The sequence below is a fragment of the Notamacropus eugenii genome, chromosome 2 (assembly GCF_028372415.1).
Source record: "Notamacropus eugenii isolate mMacEug1 chromosome 2, mMacEug1.pri_v2, whole genome shotgun sequence".
Lineage (NCBI taxonomy): Eukaryota > Metazoa > Chordata > Mammalia > Diprotodontia > Macropodidae > Notamacropus > Notamacropus eugenii.
Window position 1 is genome coordinate 365,897,809 of NC_092873.1, and position 10,820 is coordinate 365,908,628.

Below are 10,820 nucleotides of genomic sequence, written 5' to 3' on the forward strand. Positions count from 1 at the left end.
ATGTTTTTCATGTACTTCACCCACAAAAAACATTTCAATAGAATAAATTCAGAAGCATTTGTGAAAAGCCAGATGTATTTATTAAAGCAGAAATTAGATTTGCAAAAAAATTCTTAAATACTTTTCTTCTAATTTTCTATTTTATAAAATGTATTTATTTCATAAAATGCTATTTGTCAATATGAAATATATTTATTATTGTTATTTTAAATTAATAATATTTTCATTTTCTTTAGTTTTAATATCCAATATGGTAAATATTGATAGACATAAATCAAATAAACAAAAGGTCTTTAGAATCTGGAATAAATTTTATAAAGAACTTTATCAAATGTTTAAGAATATGAATCATTCCCTAATTGATAAATGGTCAAAGGATATGAACAGGCATTTTTCCAATGAAGAAATCAAAATAATTTATAGTCACATGAAAAAAAATGCTCCAAACCATTACTGATTAGAAAAATGCAAATTAAAACAACTTGGAGATATCATTTTACACCTATCAGATTAGCTAAAATGATTGAAGGGGAATGTGACAAATGTTGGAGGGGATGTGGAGAAACTGGGACACTAATTCATTATTGGTGAAACTGTAAACTAATCTAACAGTTTTGGAGAGCAATCTGGAATTATGCCCAGAGAGTTATAAAACTGTATACCCTTTGCCCCAGCAATATCTCTATTAGATCTGTTTCCCAAGCTGATTAGAGGAAAAGGAAAAGAATCTATATGTTCTAAAATGTTTACAGTAGCTCTCTTTGTGGTGGCAAAGAACTAGAAATTGTAGGGATTCCCATGAATTGGGGAATAGCTAAACAAGTTGCAGTACATAATTGTGATGAAATACTATGCTACAAATGAAGAGCTCTTTGATTTTAGGAAAAAAAATATGAAAAGATTTGCATGAAATAATAAATAATGAAATGAGTAGGATGAAGAGAATGCTGCATACAGTAACAGCAATATTTTTTAAAGAACAGCTTTGAATAATGAAGTCATTTTGAGTATTATAAATAGCCAAATTAACTACAAAGGAATTATGAAAGAATATTATATCTCTAGAAAAAGAATTGATAAATAGCTATATATAGGATGGTTTTACACACACACACACACACACACACACACACACACACACACACACATTTGTGTCTAATGGTATAAACAGTTCCTGAGACCAAGAGATTTGAGAACCATTCTGTTAAACCATATATAATTTCTTATCTAGTTTTTGGTAAGGAAGGAGTCAATAAATGATTCAATATGTGTCCATTCATCTCCTATTATTTTTCATTTTATAAGAGATCAAATAATATAATTTTGCCAGTATGGAATCTTGGTGATTGGAAGAGTGTGAGATGGAGGAAACATTCTAGAAATCAAACAGAAGGATGGAGAGATTTTTATCTAATGTAATATATTACTCATATATATAATATTTATTATATTATGCTACTTTACATTACATCCTATCATATTACATTAAAGTCATTATTTTTTGCCATTGGCTTATCTTGAGTTACTGGCCCAGCTACTGAACCAGTATAATTAATTTTGATCACATTTACTTTAAATTATCAGATTTAATGCTTCTTTATTGAACATGTCAGATTTGACACTGGCTACCTGAGTTCAAAACATAATACAGCCAACAAATATTTATTAAATGCTGATTGTGTACCTAGGAATTGTGCTAAATGGTAGGGATTCAAAAAAAAAAGTAAAAGACATTCCTTCTCAAGAAACTCACAGACTAATGAAAGAGATAACATGCAAACAACCATGTACAAATAAGATACAATCAGAATATCTTAAGATAAGTACATAAGGAAGGCCCTCGTATTTTTGTTGTTGTTTTCTTAATATAATTTATTTATTTTCAGTTTTCAACATTCTTCCACAAGATTTTGAATTCCAAATTTTCTCCCAATCTCTCCCCTCACCCCACCCCAGGGCAATCTGTACCCCAACCACCCCTTTCCCAGTCTGCCCTCCTCTCACCCCCTCTTCTCCCATTTCCCTCCCCTCTATTTTCCTTTAGGGCAAGATAGACTTCTATACCCCTCGGCCTGTCCAACTATTTCCCAGCTGCATGCAAAATCCATTTTTAACATTCTTTTTGAAAGCTGTGAGTTCCACATTCTCTCCCTTCCTCCCTCCCTACCCACCCTCATTGAGAAAGGAAGCAATTTGGAAGGCACTAGTATTAAGGGGAGCAGGAAAAGTCTTCTTGAAGAAGCAGAAGAAAAATTAATGGGAATTTGAAGGACATCAAGGAAGGCAAGGGGCTAGAGATGAGGAAGGAGAGAATACCAGGAAAGGGAAGTAAACAATCAAAGTTCCCAGCCAGGAGATGAAGTATCCAGTGGCAGAAAGGGCCAAAAGATAAATGTCACTAGAGTCTTGGAGAGAACATGGGCGGGGGGGAGGGTCAGGGGGTATAAGAAGACTGGAAAGACAGGAAGGGATCAGGTTATGAATGGCTTTAAAAGTCAAGCAAATGATTTCATATTTGATCTTAGAGCCAATAGGGACCAGAAGGACCTTAAGGGAGAGAAGTAGAAAATTTAACATAGAACTGTGCTTTCAAAACATCACTCTGGCAACTGAGTGGAGGATGACCTGGAATAGGCTGAACCCAACCACCAGGATAAGGTAACAGTCAAGGCACGAGGCAGTAAAGGCCTGCCTAGATTGAAAAAAGTGTCAGAGGAGAAGGGGCTTTATGTAAGAGATGTTATGAAGCTTTACATGTAGTTTCTATGCCTGAAATGCAGTGTTTGTAAAACACCCTAGTGCCTCATTTTTGAGCTGCATTTAAGTATTTTAATGACTATTTGCTTTATAGAATTTAATTATTGTGTATCAATATAAAAGCATTAGGATTGTAAGGTTATATTTATCATAAAATATTATTCAAATAATGAAAAATATTCAGCAGGGAAAGTCTATCCAAACCAATGTGATTAGTAAAACTGATTCTTTCACATGCCATTCTATCCATTCTTAAAAGCCTTCAGTTTAAAGCACTGAAATGTTTCATTATCAGAGACTACATATTACTACAAAGAATCCCTTGGTAAAAATGGCAAATTATAGACTAAAAGGTGAAAATTAAGCCACCATCATGTTATATCTTTACATTGAGCTTTTAACACTAATTGAAATGGCCATTTTAGATGCAAGGGATGTGAACTATCTCTATAATTAAATGGCATTTCTTTACAGAGCAGATTTTAGTCCTTAACTCCCCAAAGGGTCATACTTTGCTGCAATTTCCTACCTACTGTTAATTCTCTAGTAGATTTCAGAAGTAGCCATTGGTCTTGGAATCAAGTATCGGCCTGACAAAGAGGAAAGAGAATTAGATTTCAGGTTAAAAGATCTGGAGTCTAGTCTAATCTTATCTAATACTCTGTGTGACCTTAGTAAAGACATTCATTCTCTGAGCTTCCATTTCTCCTCAGTAAATACAAGGGTAGTTTGATTAGATTATCTGTTAAAACCCCTTGCAACTCAAAGTATTGAATGAATTACCTTCTTGGGGAATATGAAACTATATTCTCACTAAATGTTAGCACTGACTTTAGAGATCATATGTCCTCCTTTTCCAGAGGAATAAGCTGAGGACTAGTGAATGAAAATAACTTGCTCATGGTTGCACAAGTTAAAAGCAAATATTTTTTGGTCTTTTTTTTAATATCCTTAGCACTTGGAACAGTATTTAGCACACAAAGGACATGCAAGATATGCTTCTTGACTTGACTTAAAAGAGGCAGTAAGAAACAGAGATGGAATTTAAACCCTGGCATCTGGATTCCAAATTCAGTGGGTTTTCTCCCTAATACTGATGTGTATTTGGTTAGATTTTTTAATTATTTTTAATTGTTTAGAGGTAGAGCTCTTGAGAGCTGACACAGGCAGCATTTTCCCAGGATTGTAAAGGCTTTTACCAGCTTTATGTATCATAGGATGTAAGATGAGAGGGGGAAACAAAAGAAAGAAGATAATGTTCTTGTAGTCTCTAGTTCATTCTAGGAAACTCCTTAGCTAGATAGTAAATACATAATAATTCATTAAAATGATAAATACTTAATCTAACTTAATATTACCCAGAAGAATTCAATATAAATTCCAAGTATGATCTACTACTCTCAGTAGGATACATATTTTGGATTGTTTTCCAAAATGCAAATAGTTTTTGTTAAATAGCCCTAATTTTGTTAGCTCTGTATTTTAATGGTGCCATCCATAGATGTTCATGTTTGCAGATGACATTGAGCTTACCGAATCAACATTGAAACACTAACGGGTTTCTTTGATGAGATGCATAGCTCCTTAAAAGAGATTGTTCTAGCCATTAATACAAGAAATAAGCAAATATATATATATATATTTCAAATTATTACATACAGGTAGATGGGTAGCCTATTGAATTACTCCATCAGTGTATGTTTCTTGGACAAGATCTGCTGATGGACAGTAAACTGGGCTCAAAATTGAACAGGAGGAGGAATTTCTGACATGTTCACAATCACAAGTCATGTCCTGACTCCAAAACTTACCATTTTAAAATGAATATACTCCCAATAATGTTACATCCACAAATCCTAAAGCATAATGATCCCCCCAAAATAAGAATTTCAGGTACCTCAGAGGACAATGATAGGTGTAAGTAGATTGTGCAATGTTATCAACGATGACCTGACTTATATGGAAGAAGTGACATAAAAGACATCATCTGAGACAAGTATTACTAAGAAAGGAGGTATGCCAGTTATGTAGCAAGAGGACATGATAACAAATGAACCATATGTGCTGTCAATGTTGTTTATTCAGTTGTTTTCAGTCACGTCTGATTCTTTGTGACTAGGTTTTTCTTGGCAAAGATACTGGAGTGCTTTGCCATTTCCTTCTCCAGATGATTTTACAGATGAGGAAACCGAGGCAACAGGGTTAAGTAACTTGCCCAAGGTCACACAGCTTGTAAGGGTCTGAGGCCAGATCTGAACTCAGGATGACAAGTCTTCTTGACTCCAAACTTGCATTCTACTCACTGCAATACCTAGTTGCCCTAATCTTGTCTTGCTGGTACCTATGTAATGAAAAAACACCTGAAAGAAGGGTTTTGGTTTCGTAAATCTTCTATAGACATGGACAAGAAGGTATTCAGTAGGCAAAGAATGCATGCATAGGCTGTGATTCTCAATGGAGGAAGAAATACCATGTAAATTAGATCATGGAGAAGTGAAAAGGAACACATGGATTTGTAAGTTCTATCAATTTTTCAAAGAACAATTACTTTCAATTTTACTTACATTGTTTGAAAAATCTTGATGCCCAAAATAGATAGAGACTTACCAGAAAAAAAAAAAAAGGTTATACACAAATATCCTGAACCCTAATGAATACTGAATAAAATATTATCAAAGAGGGTAGAAACGTATTAAAAACTATGAGCTATTACCACTCTATCCTAGTAGCTTTCTCACGCTTGAAGAACATTCCTTCCCTTTGGTTTCTTTCTTTAATTGATTAGTTCCTCCTAGAAGTCCATTTTAACTAGAGTGTCCATGACCATCATGTTTACTCCCTTCCTCTCTGGGTTCTGTTCCTAACTTCTACCATGCATCTGATTAGGTAAGTACTCTTCACATGACCACTGGGGGCTTTCTTTGAAGTGTTTTCTTCCCCAGGCAGAAGGTAAGAGGACAGGAATTGTCTTACTTTTTTCTTTTTATTTTTAATCCCAGCTCTTAGCACAGTACCAGGCACATAGTAAATGCTTAATAAATGGATATTGAATTATCTTTTTGATTTGACCAGAATGGATTTATATTCAGAACAGAGATTCAACTTAAGAAAACACAGTAAATCATATTAATTATAAAAACAACAAATCATGACTGTGTCAGTTGCAGAAAAACTTTCAGCACAGTAACAATCTCTTTTCATGCTGAAAACTCTTGGAAGCATATAAATAGCTAGAGCTTTTCTTAATATGGTAAACTATATATATCTAAAAATCAAGAGTAGACATCATTTATAATAGTCACATGAGGACTTTTCAATAAGCTCAAAATTAAAACAAAGATGTCCATTATAATCAAGCATTTTCTATAGTTTGAGAAATACTTGCTATAGTAAGAAGACAAGGAAAAATTAAAGGAGTAAGCACAGACAAAGAAGAAACAAAACTACTTTTCAAAGTTAATTATAGCTCCTTAGAAGACCCTGTAGCAAAAAGTAAAAAGCTGATAAAAAATTATTAACTTTAATAAAGTAACAGGATACAAAATAAATCTACCAAAATCATTCTTCCTATGCATTGCTTCTCCTAAAAGCAGAAAGGGATTTAAACAAAAAAAAGAAAAGAAAAGAAAAGAAATTCCATTCAAAATTATTATAAAATGTATGAAACACATGAGAATCTATTTTTCTTTTTGTTGAGGAAGGAAAACAAGGTATATGGGGTTAAACGATTCAAGGTCACACAGCTAGTATATGTCAAATGTCTGAGACTGGATTTGAACTTAGGTCTTCCTGGGTACAGGGCCAGTGCTCTATTCACTTCACCACTTAGCTGCCCCAGGAAATCAACTTTAAAAAATATACACAGGAACTGTATGAATTTAGCTACAAAAAATCTTTGCAGAAATAAAGAAAAAATAATTGGAGGGGAATTCATTGCTCATGATTGGCTTATACTAATATAATAAAATTTATAATACATCATTTTGAATACATACACACTTATCCATAAAAAAATCTGTCTGTGATCTTCTGTATACTTGTTTGATCAAGAATTGTTTCCCTATTCGCAGTTGTGGAAGAGCTATTCTTCCATTCCTTCCTAACTTGCTTATAATATGACATTTTATGATCTTATTTTGTTGGGATTGTGATATGTGGTAAGAGCTGGTGATCTCAACCTAATTCCCCTCATACTACTCTTTCATTTCCCCAGCAGTTTGTGTTGAGTAGCTAATCCTACCCAAGTAGTTTTTGTCCTAGAGGTTATTAAACACTATGCTACTGCAATCAGTGGTGTTTGAACACATAAATATGACGCAGCTATGATAAAAAGGGAAAAGAGTTAATTGGGGAAGGGGAGAGGGTGTTCAAATAATCACAAAGTTTGGGGACAATAAGGGATCTTAGTAGCTGTACAGTTCAACCCATACAACAAATAAGTCTTCATTATAACATACCCAACAGTGACCACCCAGATCTCTGTCAGAGGATCTCAAAGGAAAACAAACCTGCTATTGCTCCCCAGCCAGCCCATGCTTCTTTTGGACAGCACTAATTGGTTTTTTTTTTTTTTTTTGGTTTTTTGTTTTTACATTTCATTTAATATAACTCCTTTGCAATTTCAATCTATTACCCCTTGTTATGCCTTCCGGGACCAAACAGAATAAAGTAATATCTTCGTCTGATTATAGCTTCCTGGGGCAAATCTTGGTGGCAAATTTCTCTGATAAAATCTGTTATCCAAAATATACTGATAATTCATTCTTTTATGTAGGAATGAGAGTCATTCCCTAATAGATAAATAAATGGTTAGAGGATATGAACAAGTAGGTCTCAAAAGGAAATAAAAAACAAATTAAAAAAGTGAGTTCCAAATTCTCTCCCTCATTCCCTTTTCTCCTTCCCTCTCCCACTGAAAAGGCAAGTAATTTGATGTAGGTTATACATGTGCAGTCATGCAAAACATATTTCCATCTTGCTCACATTGTGAAAGAAAAGAGACAAGAAAAAAAAGAAAGTACAAAAAGTATGCTTTGATCTGTATTCAGACCTCCATCTTTCTTTCCACTTCTTTCTCTGGAGATGGATAGCATTTTTAATCATAAATTTTTTAAGATTATACTGCTAAGAATAGCTAAGTCATTCACAGCTGATCATCATATAATATTGCTGTTTCTATATACAGTGTTTTCCTGGTTCTGCTCACTTCATTTTGCATCAGTTCATTTAAGTCTAAGTTTTTCTGAAAGTATCCTGGCTCATCACTTTTTGTAGCACAATAGTATTCAATCACAATTATATGCAACTTGTTCATCCAGTTCCCCACTGAAGAACATCACCACAAGTTCCAATTCTTTGTCACCACTAAAAGAGAACGGCCATATTTTTCAAGCTCACTTACAGCAAGGGAAATAAAAATTAAAACAACTGTGAGGTTTCACTTCACATCCAGAAAACTGACAAAGTTGATTGGATAAATTAAATGTTATAAGGTCAATGAGAAAAGTGGAATATTAACACATTGATGGTAAAACTTTGAATTGATTCAAATGCCACTGTAAATAATCTGAATTTATTCAAGAAAAGTGACTGCACTGTAAATGCTTTTTGATTCAATGATTCCCCAACCTACCAAGTAGGTCCAATATATATTAAAGTGTTCATAACATCACTTTTTGTGGTAGCAAAAACTGGAAGCAAAGGGAATACCCATTGATTAAGGAATGACTGAACGCACTGTGTTTTGTGAATTGGGTAAAATTACTGCACAGCCAAAAAAATGAAATACAAGGAATTCAGACAAAAATTTTAAGAGTTGTACGAATGAATGGTGAATCAACAAAATCAGGGGAATAATATGTACAATGACCACAGGAAAGTAAATGGAGAGTGAAAGGAAGCTGAATTCTGTGTAATGTCAATGGCCAATGAATCCTAGTGAAAGGCACATAGGTATAAAGTTGGGAAGGACTTCATATTCTCCCTAGTCCCAAGTCCTCCTTTTACAAATTATAAGACTGAAACTCAGAGAAATAATATGATCATTTTCAAGTCACACAACTAGTAAGTGGGAGAGCTGAGAAAATGAAACATACCGCCTGCCTCTGCACAGAAGAAAGAACTAGGCAGACCTGTGTTGCATAAGCCTGTCAGATACAATAATTGCATTGGCTATTTTTGCTCAAGTTCCTCACTATGTAAGAGTGGGGCTCAATGATGGAGGGGAGGGCATAGTGAATGACTACTGATCCAGAAACAAAAGATACTTAAAAACACTTTTTTAATTAAAAAAAGACACAAAACCATTAAATTAAAATGTTATGTAGAAATCACAAGCGAATGTATTTCTAAAGGAATATGGATATGTGAGAATACAATAACTAATCATAAGCAGGTTAGGCAAGAGAAGAGGAAATGTTTGTTTGTTTCTAATCACATCTTACATGACATCTTTCCTGAGCCCTACTCCCAAATTTGTTAATAACTTTCCCCTGTTAGATTTACCTAGCATTTTATTTTCTTCATCTCCAAGGTACTTTTTTGCATGATTTTTCATTATAATCACTTCTATATAGCACATCCTTCTACCAGACCATAAGCTCCATGAGAACAACAAATGCACTTCATAAAAATGCTGCATTACTCTTTGGAACCAGTGTATGACCCTGTACTCAGTAAGTTCATTCAGCTAGTTAAAGAGATGACTATTGCTTTTGGCTCACTGCTTGTGGTGGTGAAGGTGCAACTTCTTTCGGTCGTCCCGAATCCGGGTTCATCCGACACCGGCAGCCACCCCGCAGCGTCCAGGCCAAGCCTCTACCTTCGTTGCCGCCAGGCTGCCCAAGTTTGATCCTAATGAAATTAAAGTCGTGTTTTTAAGGTGCACTGGTGGTGAAGTTGGTGCCACATCAGCTCTGGCCCCCAAAATTGGTCCCTTAGGTTTATCTCCTAAAAAGGTTGGTGATGGCATTGCCAAGGCAACTGGTGACTGGAAAGGGCTAAGAATCACAGTGAAACTTACCATTCAGAACATTCAGGCCCAGATTGAGGTTGTACCTTCTGCCTCAGCCTTGATCATCAAAGCCCTAAAGGAACCTCCTCAGGACAGAAAGAAGCAGAAAAATATTAAACACAATGGAAACATCAGTCGCGATGAGACTGTCAACATTGCTCGACAGATGAGGCACCGATCGTTGGCAAGAGATCTCTCTGGAACCATTAAAGAGATTCTTGGAACAGCTCAGTCTGTGGGCTGCAACAGTGGTGGCAGGCATCCTCATGATGTCATTGATGACATCAATAGTGGTGCTGTTGAATGCCCAGTAAGTTAAAATGCTACAAAGAGGAGACTATTGCAATAAATTTAACATTTGATAACAACAGAGGCTCTTTGTTTTTCCATCCAGAAAATTTTTGTGTCAGAAGCTACCATAAATTCTGGGAAATAACTGTTAATTTAATTTCTTTAGCCCTCTTGCTCTGCAACAACTTTCAGATACTTTGCAGTTCATTTGGAGGAGGGAAAATAGTGTTAGAAGAGCAAGAAAATTGTTGAAGCATCTTAGTGGGACTGGAAATTGAGGGGAAGGACTAGTTGGACAAGCCAAAATTTCCCCAAAGGTGAGAAGAAGTTGCCATCTTTGCAAACTTAATAGGAAAGAGTGTGCCTGTTTGCCTTAAAAACCTTGAATGTGGGGTATTGGGTATGAGGGTACCCTTAATACAAATGCAGGACAGTTCAGTTAATGGCAGTAATAGCTGGGATTCAGGAAAAGAGATTTTAAAGGAATAACCTATGGCTCGAGGTTTTTTTTCACAAATAGTGTGGCTTTATTCTTGGGTAATTTGTACATGGTCAAAAATTGCATAAAAGTTTTATATTCTTATTTCTTTGTGCTCAGAGTGAATATTGTTGTGTACTGCCTTATAAGTAGGACTTGAGAATCAGGATAGAAGTTTCTGGGCCTAAATGGCACTCTATATACTATTTACCCCATGGTGATCTGTGTTTGGAAATGTACAAGAGTCTAGACCTGGCTGAGTCTCTATAAATCGTTGGTCCT

At 35.0% G+C, this 10,820-nt stretch overlaps 1 pseudogene; it reads left to right on the plus strand.

Annotated features, from left to right (window-relative positions):
- The first annotated feature begins 5,629 nt into the window (after positions 1 to 5,629).
- Positions 5,630 to 10,131, plus strand: LOC140523077 (large ribosomal subunit protein uL11 pseudogene; annotated as a pseudogene).
- Positions 10,132 to 10,820: the final 689 nt, after the last annotated feature.